Source organism: Neopsephotus bourkii, unplaced genomic scaffold (assembly GCF_033783945.1).
Source record: "Neopsephotus bourkii isolate Nb327-2 ecotype Australia unplaced genomic scaffold, CSIRO-AGI_Nbou_v1 NB_595, whole genome shotgun sequence".
NCBI lineage: Eukaryota > Metazoa > Chordata > Aves > Psittaciformes > Psittacidae > Neopsephotus > Neopsephotus bourkii.
In genome coordinates, this window is record NW_026901096.1 from 180309 (window position 1) to 196117 (window position 15809).

Consider the following 15809-nt stretch of genomic DNA (forward strand, 5'->3'; position numbering starts at 1 on the left):
TTGGTGTCTGCAAGAGTTGAATTTTGCATATCTGAAATGTAACAGCCCCTTTCTTTTCTAGTTGTCAGGTTTTTTGCTTTCCTTCACTGATCAAGACAGGAAAAATGACAAATGGAAGAACAATCATAATAAGATGAACAATGGTTTCCACAAACACAGCTTTCCACCTTAAAAGCTCTGCCTTCCTAGATTTCAAGAAAAGATATGTGAAATTAAGACTCTAAATGCATCAGTATATGAAAAATAATGAAGTTGTACTCTGAGAATCTGACTCAGTTTGTGACTTGACATTGACCTTTTAAGCACTCTTGAAGAAACAATCTGTGTTGTGCTTTTCAAACAGCAGTAACCTGCAAAAAATCCTTTTTTTTGCATCCTTTGAGGTTTCTCAGTCTTGTCAGTGCACCTGCAAAAGGAAGTAGCCCTTGACTTGAAAGTAAGTCTGCCTTCATCACCTTCAGAAGTATCCAAGTGGTTAGGATAAATGTGGCCATGTCTGGCACGTGGCAGCACATGATGGTAGAATAAAAAGATGCAACAGCCTAGCACTTTGTTGCATGGCGCTGTCATATTAACTACAAAACATTTATGGCCTATACACAAGGTTCATTGATTTCTGGCTTCCCACATTTCCACAAACTTATTTTGCTTAGTTCATTACTGAAATTCCTGATTCAGCAAATTGTGCAACTGTATAATAGCATGGACTCTTTTGATTTGTTTGCCTGCCTAATGGCCCACTAATAACAGCCTTCACAATAGCATGGATAAAAATACAACACATGGCACCAGCTGGTCTTGGTAGGGAAGGTAAATACTGTCCTGTGCACCTCTTTCTCCCCTGCCTCCAGTAATCTGCATCTGTATAAGTATGTGCTTGAATATATTTAGGTTCAAACAGTTCCACAAGAATTCTCAATTTCAAACTAATTCAAAAATTATGAGAAAAGCCGGATTCTGTTGTATCTTGATTGTCTGTTTCAGGGGGAAAATAGTTTTGGGAAGGATCAGAATATTAAAGTACAAAACAAGAAAGTTAATTTGGGTTCTAGTCTTCTGCATTTCATCAGTGCTGCAGCATTCAAAGTTGCATAAAATAATGTAAAATAATATAGTAGGTTTGAAAAATGATCCTGGAGTTACTCCCATCCATCAGTCAATCATTTACGCTAGTTTCTACCTGGTATTTGAAGAGGTTAAGCATTTGATGGATAATGCCTATGTGCATGTGGATTACCTTACCCTCCTTTTCAATAGCACAGTTGACTATAGCAAGAGCAGCACAGAAAGGAGAAATTTAGTGGAATAATTCTACTGAGGAAAAAGGGTGCAGAATGCACATTCTATGGTCTGGATGTACAAATATACAATATTTTTCAAAATATTAACGATTCTAAACATTTAAATTCCACATAAAGTAAAACCTGTACTTGAAGGCATGTCTAGGATAAAAATGCAAACACCTGCTGGACTGGAACACAATATTGTTTAACACTTGGTCAATTACTGGCATTTAGAATCATAGAATAGTTAGGGTTGGAAAGAACCTTAAGATCATTACGTTCCAACCCCCCCTGCCATGGGCAGGGGCACCTTGCTCTAAACCGTATCCAACAAGGCCTCGTCCAACCTGGCCTTGAACACTGCCAGGGATGGAGCATTCACAGCCTCCCTGGGCAACCTATTCCAGTGCCTCACCACCCTAACAGGAAAGTATTTCCTCCTTATATCCAATCTAAACTCCTGTTTAAGTTTTAACCCATTACCCCTTGTCCTATCACTACTACTATCCTATCCCTATAGGGATGCTGGGGATGGACTCTTCATTAGGGACTGTAGTGATAGGACCAATTTGGTGGCCTTCTATGATGGGGCTATGGAACTGATGGACAGGGGTAGAGCCCTTGACATCATCTACCTGGACTTGTGCAAGGCATTTGACACTGTCCCACATGACATCTTTGTCTCAAAATGGGAGAGACATCAATTTGATGGATGGACCACTTGGTGGATAAAGAACTGGCTGGATGGCTGCACACAAAGATGTGTGGTCAGTGACACAATGTCCAGCTGGAGACCAGTAATGAGTGGTGTCCCTCAAGGATCAGTGTTGGGACCGGTCTTGTTCAACATCTTTGTCAGTGATATGGATAGTGGGATTGAGTGCACCCTCAGCTGCCAACCTTATGAAGTTTAACCTTGCCAAGTGCAAGGTCCTACGCCTGGGTCGAAGCAATCCCAGACACAGCTATAGGCTGGGCAGAGAAGAGATTCAGAGCAGCCCTGTGGAGAAGGACTTGGGGGTGCTGGTCGATGAGAAAATGAACATGAGCCAGCTTCAGTGTGCGCTTGCAGCCCAGAAAGCCAACTGTATCCTGGGCTGCATCAAAAGGAGCATGACCAGCAGGTTGAAGGAGGTGATCCTGCCCCTCTACTGTTCTCTTGTGAGACCTCACTTGGAGTATTGTGTTCAGTTCTGGTGTCCTCAACGTAAAAAGGACATGGAACTGTTGGAACAAGTCCAGAGGAGGGCCACGAGAATGATCAGGGAACTGGAGCATCTCCCGTATGAAGATAGGCTGAGAAAGTTGGGACTGTTCAGCCTGGAGAAGAGAAGGCTGTGTGGAGACCTCATAGCATCCTTCCAGTATCTGAAGGGGGTCCATAGGGATGCTTGGGATGGACTACTCATTAGGGACTGTAGTGATAGGATAAGGGGTAACGAGTTGAAACTTAAGCAGGGGAAGTTTAGATTGGCTTAAAGAGGAAGGGTGATGAGACACTGGAATGTGTTGCCCAGGGAAGCTGTGAATTTTTGCGGTGTTCAAGGCCAGGTTGGACAGAGCCTTGGGTGACATGTTTTAGAACGAGGTGTCCCTGCCCATGGCAGGGGGGTTGGAACTTGATGATCTTAAGGTCCTTTCCAACCCTAACTATTCTATGATTCTATTCTAAAGCCTACCTGAGGCAGGTTCAGACTGAATTTGGCTATTAAAAGTGCTTACTCTTTTTGCTATTCTCTATCAGGTAACTTTAAAAAAAAAAAAAAAAATCTAAGAAAATATGTTAGTTAGTTCAGCATAATTTTAGATGGTAATTAGGATCTTGGTAACCAGTCACAATTAAGCTATGCAATATATAGAGGGAAAGAGTGCAGGGCTCTATCTACAGATAGAGTCAGAAAGAAAAAGAGAATCATGCCTACCAATCTAAAATGCTCTTGGTAAGCAGGAAAATGTGTCAAGTCTATTAATCAAGAAAGGCCAGGTTGCATCTGCTTTTACAATGTGCATCCACAGATGGCTGAGGTCAACAATAAAGATTTTAATGACCTAATTTTGCTTTAGAGAAAGCCCACAGTTTTCCTAGTGCTTGGAGTAGTTGGAGAGCAAAGGCATCGGGAGAAAGTGCCTGTGAGGCAGGAGAAAAAGTACTGTGCTAATGCTTTTTTTTTTTTTTTTCATAAGTGACTTTGAGCCAGGCAGTATCAAGAAACATACTTTCATACTAGTTTCACACATACTGTTGTGAGGCTTGGTGGATTCCCTAGGAGTGACACAGTCATGCCACAAAAAGTCTTTAGTCTTTGGCTTAGAAGTATAACATTTCCTGCATGGAGCAATTCATGCTACTTTTTCACCCCTTTCACCCCCTCCAAACATTCACAATGGTCTAGGTCTTAAAACTCAGATTTTTAGTCCAAAGTGCTCTATTAAAGCAGCTGTTCTCAGTCATGCTGGGAGTATACTGCATCACCTAGAGGACTTCTGTCAAGATGGCATATATATCATCCCTCCGGATCCTTAAGCAAGACCTCATTTGTATAGTATGGATGTTGCATTATCTTCCCCTAAAACATTCTGGGATTTTTTTTTTACTGTGTTCTGTCTTGTCTCTGAGTGATTGGGAGGCCTGTATATGTGCTGCAGGCTGATACACCTCCAACTGTAACATTCCCCGTACTTTCAACTATTGCATTGCCACAGAATGACTCTATAAGCTAGGATTTAGCCTGAATTCTTATACAGAGGCATCTATTATTCCAGCAGCTTTAATCAATCCTTGCTCAAAATGCATGAGCACTTTCTAAATACATTATTGTGTGTGCAGATGTTGCCAGGGTCAGTATACCTCTTAGAAAAAGGACAAAAGAGAAATGATTTCTGTTGAAGTAATTAAGTCTGCAATAAAGTGACTATCTATAATATCCTTGAGATTTTCCTGTATATACTGCAAATGCAGGTTACAAATGGGGAGGATCATATTTTAAAAGGAAGATTATTCCCTGAACCCACCCACTTTGTCTTGCTCTTATCACTGCCTAAAAGAAATTACAACAATTACTTATCTGGGAAACTAATATTAAAAAAAAGTATTTATGTTTACTTTAATAATATTCAGCAGGAAGAAACAGAGATAGTTGGCGTCATCTGCATAGTATCTTTTACCTGGTGAAACCAGCAGCACCACAAAGGGCTCTGGTGTCTGGAACTGTTGTTACCATTCTGCATTATCTCTGACTGGACTTTGCATTAAAGCTTGTCAGAATTCATAGTCTGCTAGTGACACAATCTGACCAAAAATCTTTTCTGGAAATATGCAGCTGGACACAGTGATGCAGTCAGATTCTTAGGGGGAGCAGTGGGGGAGGGGAAGAGGGAGGTGGGGGAAATAAATACATAAGAAAATGCAAATTATACTTTTTGGGGCATTTCCAGTTGAACAGATAGAAATTTTCTGTCTCCAACTTGCAGTGTAGTTCTGAACCAACAGTGGAACAATTACATATGTTGATCAGTCATTATTTTGGCAAACAGTTCTGTTGCTATTGACACATATATTCATATGCCTAAGTGACTATCAGCAAGAGCAATTTTTTTCATATTTAGAGCTTTATTCACAGTTTAGGTTCTTTATTATGCCTAGGGAAAAATATCCCCAACAGAGTAACAAAGTAGGATTCTATTAAGCTTCAGAACATATGTGCCAGGCCAAGGAATACACTAAAAGATAGCACTTTGTAAAAGAACTATTCTGGGATTTGCAAGTACCATCCTTAATGCATAAATTGGAGGGGTGCAATTTTTTTCTGAAAAGACACTCATTTTGATACCTTAAACTAAAGGAGAACAATGACTAATAAACTGGAAAATGCAGTAATCTTTTGGACTAAAAATTTACACCTTACATTGGAAAGGCATCCTAGTTTTAAGTGGGATTTAAAAATCAGCGTGTGCACTTAAATACTTGGCAGAGACTTAGATAGAAGGAAAATATAATAGCTCCCCTTAAAAAGCCTAAATGAATGTTGTGGGGTTTTTGCAAAATAAACAAGACCTTGCTGTCTACAATTAGTCTATTTTAACAATCAAATCTTAGTTTTGCTGAAGACTTGGCACCTAACGCTCTCAAGCATTGGCACATAGGAGAGGACTGGAAAGAAGTAAGCTGTTCTTTTGATGACTTCAGTACAAGAATCTAATTAAAACAGAATTCATGTTATGTAGCTCAAACCCATCTCAATTGTAAATCAAGTGAATTGGTTAATTATTAGTATTATCACAGAGCTTAGAGGCACAGGAAATCGGGGTCTATTATGTTTATGGCTATGTCAACACAGGAGACAGACTCTGCCCTGAAGAACCTTTTGTGTAAATGGGCAACTGTATGGAAAAGTATGACAAAGGAAATCATTGCAGTGGAAGAAATGAAGCACAGAGAAATTACATCAGGTATTCCCAGTTTTTGGAGGTGTTATGCACCTCACTTACCTATATTTTTTGTGTATATATATATATATATAATATGCATATGTATATAAAAAAAATTCTTTTGCTGTAACATGATGTAACCTATAATACATTCTAATCTGAATACAGAGCTGAATGCATGACCCCAGGTGGGGTCTCATGAAAGTAAAGTAGAAGGGAAAAATCATCTCCCTCGACCTCTTCATGCTCCTTTTGATTCAGCCTAGCATATGGTTGGCAATCCATGGCAGAGCTACCTCAAGACTATATACTTTAAATCATCAGTATCATTATGATTTTATGAAGTACTATGTTTTGCTTCAGTAAAAGTTGGACCTCGTAATGAGACTACCATATTTCCAGTTATGTTTTAGGATTAAATGTGTAAATATTAATAATAAAAATTCATAACTACTTACTGCACAGTATGGTTCACAGTTTTTGGGGGGGATGGAGGGAAAATGCAATGAACTGACTTTCCCGTTGTAATCCATTACTTTCCCTAGGAAATGTACATATGTACAGACAGAGGTAAGTTGGCTACAAGTCTGATTTAACGCTACAAGGCTTTTTCCGTATTCATTGGGATCTGATATATGCCGAAGGTGTCTAGCACTGCCTTAAGGTATCATCCTTAGGATCTCATTATGAGAGGTCAAGGTACATTACTGGCTTGACAGTTCAGTTCAATGTTGCCTAGGAACCAGTGATCCTGACCTACTTGTTTTAAAATGAGCAAAGAAACATCCTAATCAGCACTAAATATGTACTTATTGCTTGTAAATGGAAAATTTCCTAAAGCTTGAGATAATTCAACCAAAGAAGAAAGATAAACAAAAAATATGAATTAGAATTTGCAGTTCTTTAAGAAGAGTATATCGAATATCTTTAACAACAATAATTCCATAATCAAGAGAGAGGATGACATTAGATAAAATTTCATTAAGCAAAAGCAGCAATAAAAAAATCATATTATTTTATGAATAGAAGTATTCAGCAGTGTATACAGATTCAAAGTTAAGGATTTTAATACTTCTATAAGGGAAGAAAAGTTGACAAAGGAAGAAATCCATGGCTGTAGTAGGCAATAAGACTTGTCATTGTTGCTATTTGTTTATTAATTTAAAAAAATAAAGAACAGTCTGAGATCATTAGTAGATGGTCATAGATTGCTAAAGTTAGCGCAGAAAATCCAGAAGTGTTCAAGAAGGGTTTTCTTCTTCTGTATTTAAGAAATAACATAGTGAGTGATTATAACACACAAGCATGATGAAGCACTTCCCAAACCATTAGTAGCAGTGGAAGATGTTAAACAACATCTACTACTTACAAACATTTTTTAAATCAGTGGGCTTGGTTAAATTACTAAATGCATACTAATGATTTCAAAGGAGTTGTAGCATAATATTTTGACTTAGAAAATATTACGTTAGCTTTCAGTGGGATCAAAACAAGCTTTTTTCTTGGACCTTTTGGAAGTAAAGGTTTCTCTTATTAGTCTTCTAAAAACCTTGAATACCCCCATATTTTGGATATGTATTAGAAACTTCTTTAGTCCATCTTTTAAAAACATGCCAAGATAAAAATCTCACAAAATTTGGTCTCAGTAAAATTTCCAATGTTAAAGTTTATTCCAACACAAGTTAAATTTAATACCTGAAATCAAAAATGAAGTAAAAATCGCTCATCTTAGCAGTTCTAATAATGACAAATAATAGTAAATTAGTCTGTACCGAGCTTCATTCAGACTTGTGTGACTAGTTCCATTTTCATGGTCGGTTCTCTTGGTAACTTTTCCTGCAGCAGTTAGTTAATTCCGTAACAGTCAACACACAGGATTTACCCTAATCTTTATTTAGGAAACTACTGATTATAAAAGATATTGTTACTATCTTGATAAAGGCTCTCCTTTTTAGAATCTGTTTTCCCTAAAACTGTTTGTCTTTTACTAGCCACAGAGTGTCTTCAACCTAAATTTACAGTACCCCTGCAATAACAGTACTGCTTCTTGAAGCAGGGAATTATCTAGTTTTGTAACCCTAATACAATGAGCTGCTCATATATTTTCTTTTCATGACCTCAACTAAGATGCAACCAAGTCACAGATTACTGAACTGTGAACTCCATCAAAGGGATAGTTTAAAATGCATTCTCCAGGGCTTTGCCCATCTGCAGGCAGATTCTCTGTATACTAAAAGTATGTAATGTCTTTTGTGAACCCCAAGCAATCTGCTTTTCCATCTGTGGTCTCTCTGTATCTTCTCTCTATTCAATAGCCTTGGGGAATAACTTATCATTCTTTAGGACTATGCCTTGCATAGGAACAATACATCTCCAGACGCTTGCTTCCTCTTCGGTTCTTTAACTGGAAGGCTAAACCTTCTGTGTCTACAGTTAGCTTATTCATGGGTTATCATGTTTTTCCATCAGGTTTGCTTTCACACTTTAAGTTCCTCCAGTAACTGTTGACGAGCTACTTCTCTTTTAGTTTGGGATCAGTAGCCCAAAGGCTGTATTGATTAATTTGCACTAAATTGATTAATTTAAGAATGTGACTTCTATGTACTTCAAAGTTAATCAGTTTTAAAAATGTGAGCACAGGAGAGAGTTATTATCATACTCTGAGCTACCCATGTTCTTATTAAAAGATATGTTGGTCATCAGTCTGCTCTTCAGTATCTTCTACCTTAGCATGTCATTGCTTTCTTTCCTTAATGAGCCATTATCATCCAAGCTGTGTTTCATTCTCTCCTACCAATTTATAGATAGCATCTTAATCAAAAGTTAGATGTTCTGATTTCTTCATACTTTTATCTGTTAACATTAACCATCTTTCACCTTTACCCTAGAAAAGCCTACGTTTTTTTTCCTGCACACTCATTCTGACTAGCAAAGCAGCAACCTTGCTTACTTTTTGATCACTTTTGGATTGGAGAACCTCAATAGCTGTGCATACATTCTTGTTATCAAGTCATATTTAGGCTAGAAGACATGTCTGGTGGTCATCTGGTCTGATTTTCCTCCATATGCAGCTCTGCAGATGTGCCTATATTCCTGATACTTGGCATTGAGCTGCTGCTTTGCAGTCCAGTACAGTGAGCCAAAGTGCATTTCTAGCATTAAGAATATCCAGGCACAAGAGATTTTTCTTGTTCTTCTTTTTTGGTGGATCATCTCCTGTTCTTTCTTTACAGGTTGTACTATAGTTCTGTGAGGTCTCGTCAGCATACAATACTGCAGAGTTACAGAACTGCTTCATCTCAGCTGTTGTTGGCTACCATGAGATAGCTCTTTAGGCTGCTCAACCTAGCCTCCAACTTTATTCTGGCACTCTTGAAGTGTTGGTTTTCCAGATGAGCTGTCCCTGTTCTCAGCTCCATTAGTAAGGATACAGGAATTTGGACTCCATTGTTTAGCTAGCAAATGTAAAAGGAAGGAGAGGGAGCTGTGAGGCAAAGAATTGATTCTGGATGCCTTGACTGACCTCCAGTTTGTTTGTTCTGCCTTACTTCCCCTTTTATCTGTTCAGCAAATTTTCTCTTTAATTTTTCATCATTTTCCAAAGTCAGCATAGTCTTTTCTCTCAATCACAAACCTTAAGAAAACATAGTTCTTTGTAGCATGCCATATCTTTCTGTACTTATATGCTAAAGTCCTCATGCTCACTATTCTTCAGTGTGTTTCAAATAGCTGGCTTTAGCAATGCTTATTTCAAAATGCGTTTCTTGACCCATTACAGGTTACCAGGTGCAGTCCCAGACCACCTCCCATAATGCATCTGCTACATTGCACTAATATTGCAAACAGCATTGAAAACATCCCATTAGCTCTAGTTGTGTACCTAACAATTGTAAAGGGCCAAAATATTTTTTCATAGACTCATAGGATCATTCAGGTTGCAAAACACCTTTCAGATCAAGTCCAGCTGTTAACCTAGTGAGTGCTGCCAGGTCCACAAATAAACCACAGCCTTAAGCACCATATCTACATGTCTTTTAAATGCCTCCAGGTATGGTGACTCAACCACTTCTCTGGGCATCCTATTCCAATGTTTGACAACTCTTTCCATGAAGAAATTTTTCCTAATATCTGGTTGAACTTTTCCTCTTGTCCTACCCTGGTAGTGCATTGGCTGTGGCTCTACACCAGGTGCCCGCTCTATCATTCCCCTCCCAGCTGGACAAGGGACAGAAATGTAATGAAAGCGGTGATGTGGTCTACCTTGACTTCAGCAAAGCGTTTGACACAGTCTCCCACAGCATCCTCACAGCTAAATTGAGGAAGTGTGGTCTGGACGATTGGGTAGTGAGGTGGACTGTGAACTGGCTGAAGGAGAGAAGCCAGAGAGTTGTAGTCTATGGGGCGGAGTCTAGTTGCAGGCCTGTATCTAGTGGAGTGCCTCAAGGGTCGGTACTGGGACCAGTATTATTTAATATATTCATCAATGATTTAGATGAGGGAATTGAGTGTACTATCAGCAAGTTTGCTAATGACACTAAGCTGGGAGGAGTGGCTGACATGTCAGAAGGCTATGCTGCCATTCAGCGAGACCTGGACATGCTGGAGAATTGGGCAGGGAATAACTTGATGAAATATAACAAGGGAAAGTGTAGAGTCCTGAGTCTGGGTAGGAACAACCCCAGGTTCCAGTATAGATTGGGGAATGACCTGTTAGAGAGCAGTGTAGGGGAGAGGGACCTGGGGGTCCTAGTGGACGACAGGGTGACCATGAGTCAACACTGTGCCCTTGTGGCCAAGAAGGCCAATGGCATCCTGGGGTGTATTAGAAGGGGGGTAGTTAGTAGGTCGAGAGAGGTCCTTCTTCCCCTCTACTCTGCCCTGGTGAGACCTCATCTGGAATATTGTGTCCAGTTCTGGGCCTCTCAGTTTAAGAAGGACAGGGACCTGCTGGAGACAGTCCAGCGCAGGGCAGCTAAGATGATTAAGGGAGTGGAGCATCTACCTCATGAGGAAAGACTGAGGGAGCTGGGTCTCTATAGTTTGGAGAAGAGGAGACTGAGGGGTGACCTTATTAGTGCATATAAATATATAAAGGGGGAGTGTCACGAGGATGGAGCCAGGCTCTTCTCAGTGGCAAACAATGATAGGACAAGGGGCAATGGGTGCAAACTGGAACACAAGAGGTTCCACTTAAACTTGAGAAGAAACTTCTTCTCAGTGATGGTGACGGAACACTGGAACAGGCTTCCCAGGGAGGGTGTTGAGTCTCCTTCTCTGGAGACATTCAAAACCCGCCTGGACACTTTCCTGTGTAACCTTATCTAGGTGTTCCTGCTCCGGAAGGGGGATTGGACTAGATGATCTTTTGAGGTCCCTTCCAATCTCTAACATACTGTGATACTGTGATACTGTGAAAGGCCTGTGGGTCAAGATAAGGACAGGAAGAGTCTGCTCACCAGTTATTGCCATGGGCAGAAGAGATTCAACAGCTGTTTGTCTCACATAATCTTGCTCCTCTCTCTGGCTGCAGGTTGTTGAACAGCTGGTTCCCCCTAGCCCCACTTCTTAACCATGTTATTCCAGTGTCAGTGCCACTGTCAGTGATAGGATTTGTGTTGGAGCCCTCTGGCATTGGCTCTGTCAGATGTGGGGGAAGCTTCTGGCAGCTCTTCACAAAAGCCACCCCTATAGCTCCCCCCACTATCAAAACCCTGCTATGCAAACCCAATGCAGCTTGCTACTTGGAAAAAGAGACTGACCCCCCACCTCAATACTACTTCCTTTCCAGCATCTGTGAGAGCAGTAAGGTCTCCCCTGAGCCTTCTTTTCTCCAGACTAAACGACCCCAGCTACCTTAAAGAAGATGTGTGCTCCAGACCCTTCAACAACTTTGTTGCCCTTCTTGGACATGCTCCAGCATCTCAATGTATTTCATGTAGCGAAGAGCACAAAACTGAGCATGGTATTCCAGGTCTGGCCTCAGCAGTACCAAGTACTGGGGAATGATCACTTCCCTGGTCCTGCTGCCCACACTATTTCTGATAAAAGCCAAGATACTGTTGGTGGTTTGGTCACCTGGGCACACTGCTGGCTCATATTCAGGTTATAATGACTCAATTGTAGGACCCAGCACTGAGCCTTGTTGAATGTCAGGCAACTGGTCTCACCCCAATTCCAAACCTGATGTTGCATTTGTCACTTTTTTCCAGTGTTTCGGAACTATCAAACCTAGAAAAGAAAATACAAAAGAATGAGTACTTATAAGTTGCTTTTCTTCTGACTTCCTAGCACTTGAGGATCTAATCATATTCGTTTATGCAATTGTTTATTTGCAAAATGTAAGAGGGCAGCCCAAGTTATCTTCTACCACTGTGCAATGTTATGCTTCTTCTCAGTCTTCCTTTAGGCTGATATTGTCCATACTGGGTGAACAAAAGATAAGAGGCAAGGATCATCTCCCTTCCATCACAAAAGGGAGAGAAGATATCAATCATGCATACTACAGTCAGAAATCAATATTTTTATATTCCCCACAACAGCCCTAGTTTCTTTTTCTCTGGACTTCACACTATACATATCACATCTTGAAAATCCCTCTTCATTTGAATGTTCGTTTTAGAGAGAGAGATAGAGATAATTGAAATCTTTTGAAGTGACATCCTCTCTGCTTAATTTTCTTATTTACTGTAATACAAAAGTCTAATGTACTTTATTTCTCTCATTTGACTATATAGGTAGAGTTGAATTTGAAGAATGGCTTTATCAGTTCTTCACCATCTGCAATTTAGGCACAAATGAATAACACAAGTTAGGTGGTCTGTAGCTTACCCTTGAAATTCTTAATATCTATCTTCAGCCATCAGGAGATATATGATTTGATACTGGAATAAGATTTCCCTTTCTGATTATATTTACTATATATTTGTCATGGGTTAAACCCAACCGGTAACTCAGAACCATGCAGCTGCTTGCTCACTCCCCACCTTCTTTTCCCCCCTGCTCCCAGAGGGTCAGGGAGGAGAATCAAAAGAATTCTCCTCCCGGAGTTCTTATTTCAAACTAAAAACAATGAGTAAAAATCTTTCCATTTGAGTAGTACATCTGCCTGTTACAATATGCTTTTATTTGGTTTGGGAGATTTTTGTGCATTTTAAAAATATTAGTTTATTAGGGTATATATGTTTAGAAATCAGGAGATTCTTACCTGAATATATCAAACATCAAAAGTCAATAGAAAAAATGAAAAATTTCTTTATATTTTACTTTTATCTGAAATATATTCTTCTTTTGTGAATTAAACAATAATTTTATTTTTTTTCAGGTATATGTTCTGATACATATTCTTCAACTATGTCGATTGTAAACTGTTTCCAAAAACCCCCTTAAAGGATGAACTAACACTGTGCAATCTGTTCAGGTATCACAGACTTTCAAGATATAGGAAAAAAACAATAGCAAGAGCTTGACTTGATACTACTGAATAGTAGAATTCCTTATACTTTTGCAAAATCTTTTTGAATTATGTTAGTGCATCAGACAAAGCATAATTGTCCATCCACAAAGCACTGTGCACATGAATATGCAAAGTCAAACATAAGACAACTAATTTGACAGAACGATACTAACTACAGCAAGGCAAATAAACTTTTATTAACATGATATACATGGGAGTAGAACTGGTTCTTATAAATAATTTTTTTCTTTGTCCTCCTATTTTCTTGGTTTCCTTTGTGTCATTGACATCCACTGAACAGCAGTAGTGAATTATTAACTTCAACTGTTTCATAAGACACATCTTGGTTTTTTTTTTGTAGGAAACCCTGGTTTCAGCAGTTACTGGCAGTTACTGACAATTACTGACGCATATTGTTTGCATGGTCTAATGTTGCAGCAATTCAGTGTGAGCTACATCAGGCCAACCTAATGTAGAAGGCAAAGCAAGCTGTTACCGGTTATTTTTTTGTTTACTTTGACAAAGATTAATAAATAAATGAAAAGATTCTTAAAACCTGGGCAGCTCCAAGGGCTGTTCCAGTGACGCATAACCATGAGCTGATTTCAGTTATCTGAAGTTGCCTCCTACTGTCAGATTTGTCTCTAGACATCTTGAAATGAATAGGCTGTGCTGACAAGGGGAAGGTCAGCCTCTGTGCTGGATAAAAGCAGCACTTACAGGCTATTGCTGAGTTAGTGAGACACTTCAGCAATATGTCAATTATGCCACCTTTGCTAAATCTTCATAATTGTGGATGCATGACAGCTTAGTAGTGAATGCTTCTCAAATAATTCTGATTTTCAAATACAAACTAAATCTCAAAAAATGTTTTGATTAACTGTGATAATCGTTCAGCATGATGGGATGCTCTTATGGGACAATTCCTTCATCTTATTTTAAAATTGCCAGACAACAACTAGCTAATCAAGACCATGTACGAGGGGCTAGTAAAAATGCTGAATGGATTTGTATTTGGTCCTAAAAAAGGACTCTTTGATACCATATGTAATGCAGTATTTAGTGTATAGTGATTCCTAGGGGCTCCCCAGAAAAGTAAATATTTTGAGGTCTTGATTCAACTTTTTTTCCTAAAAGGAAATAAATGTCTAATTTTGGAAAGGATGATTAAAACTTACGTGAAAGCCCTATATAGCATCACTTGGGGGACTACTTGTAGGAAGATACAAGACACTATTCAGTAATTTCATATTTTTTAGGATGGACAGTAAGCAATATTTAATTCACTTTTTCTCTGGTCAATCAATATAGCACTTGCAGCTATGGTTTCACCATGAAGAAAATAAAATCTAGATTCAGCAAATAGAAACATGAGATATGGCTCCAGACAAATACCAGGCTGTTTTATTTAAAGCTCTAATGAACTGCTTGCAGACATTATCAGGGCAATTTTAAACATTAATAAGTTGGAGATAAACCAAAATCACAGTGGTTGCCTTGGGTATTTGGAAATTTTGCCTTTTTCTCTTCAATTCTTTATACACGATTCTTTCTTTTCTCTCCGATGGAGAAAAAGAATAGTTTACACTTAGATAAAGATATCGATTTAGATTTCATTCCCTGCTATAACAGTATCTACACAAGGTAACATCTGGAACATGCAATTCCTCTCACATCATTTTCACAATGAGTTTGGAGAAATTCCAGATTAACACTCACAGGAAAACAAACCTGTTTATTATTTATAGCTGTATTTTACTTGCTAGCAGGGTGAGATTACTGAAATCTGGATGACATTTTTAAGACAGGATTGGTAAAACTGGGGAAGTGTTCAGTTGAGATTAAGACAGGAAAGAGACATATTCTTTATGATAATTATCACATCTTCAGAAAGGAAGAAGGGAGAGATTATTCATCACTCACTGTAATGAGCAAATCAGATTCAATTTGGGGAAATTAGTTTAATTTATTACCAATCAAATTGGAGTAGCATAATGAGAAATAAAGCCAAATCTTAAAATATCTTTCCCCCACCTCTTCCTTCTTCCCAGGCTTAACCTTACCTCCTATTTTCTCTACCTTCTGCCCTTCAGCAGTGCAGGGGGACAGGGAATGGAAGTTGTGGTCAGTTCATCACACATTATCTCTGCCATTCCTTCATCCTCAAGGGAAGACTCCTCACAGTCTTCTCCTGCTCCAGTGTGGGTTCCCTCCCACAGGAGACAGTTATCCATGAACTTCTCCAACGTGAGTCCTTCTGACAGGTTGCAGATCTTCATGAACTTTTCCAGCGTGTGTCCCTTTCATGGGTGCCATCCTTCAGGAACAGACTGCTCCAGCATGGGTCTCTTCCACTGTGGGGAGTGAAGGTGACAAGATTTACATGAAAAAGAGTTTGGGAATGAGCTCTGAGGCCTTGGTGCTTGACAAAACTTGGGGTGATGAGTGGGAACATTGAAGGACAGGGAAGGTAAACAAGCAAGTCTTGGGAGAACAGGTCAGGATGTAGTTGTGTCGGGAATCTCAGCTGGAGACCAGAAGATGTGAGGCTTGTGAGAGGGTCTGCAACATTGTGATTGGACTATTTACCTGGAGAGTTTCACAGTGGCCAATGAGATTGAACCTTTTATGTATGTGCAGGTTGG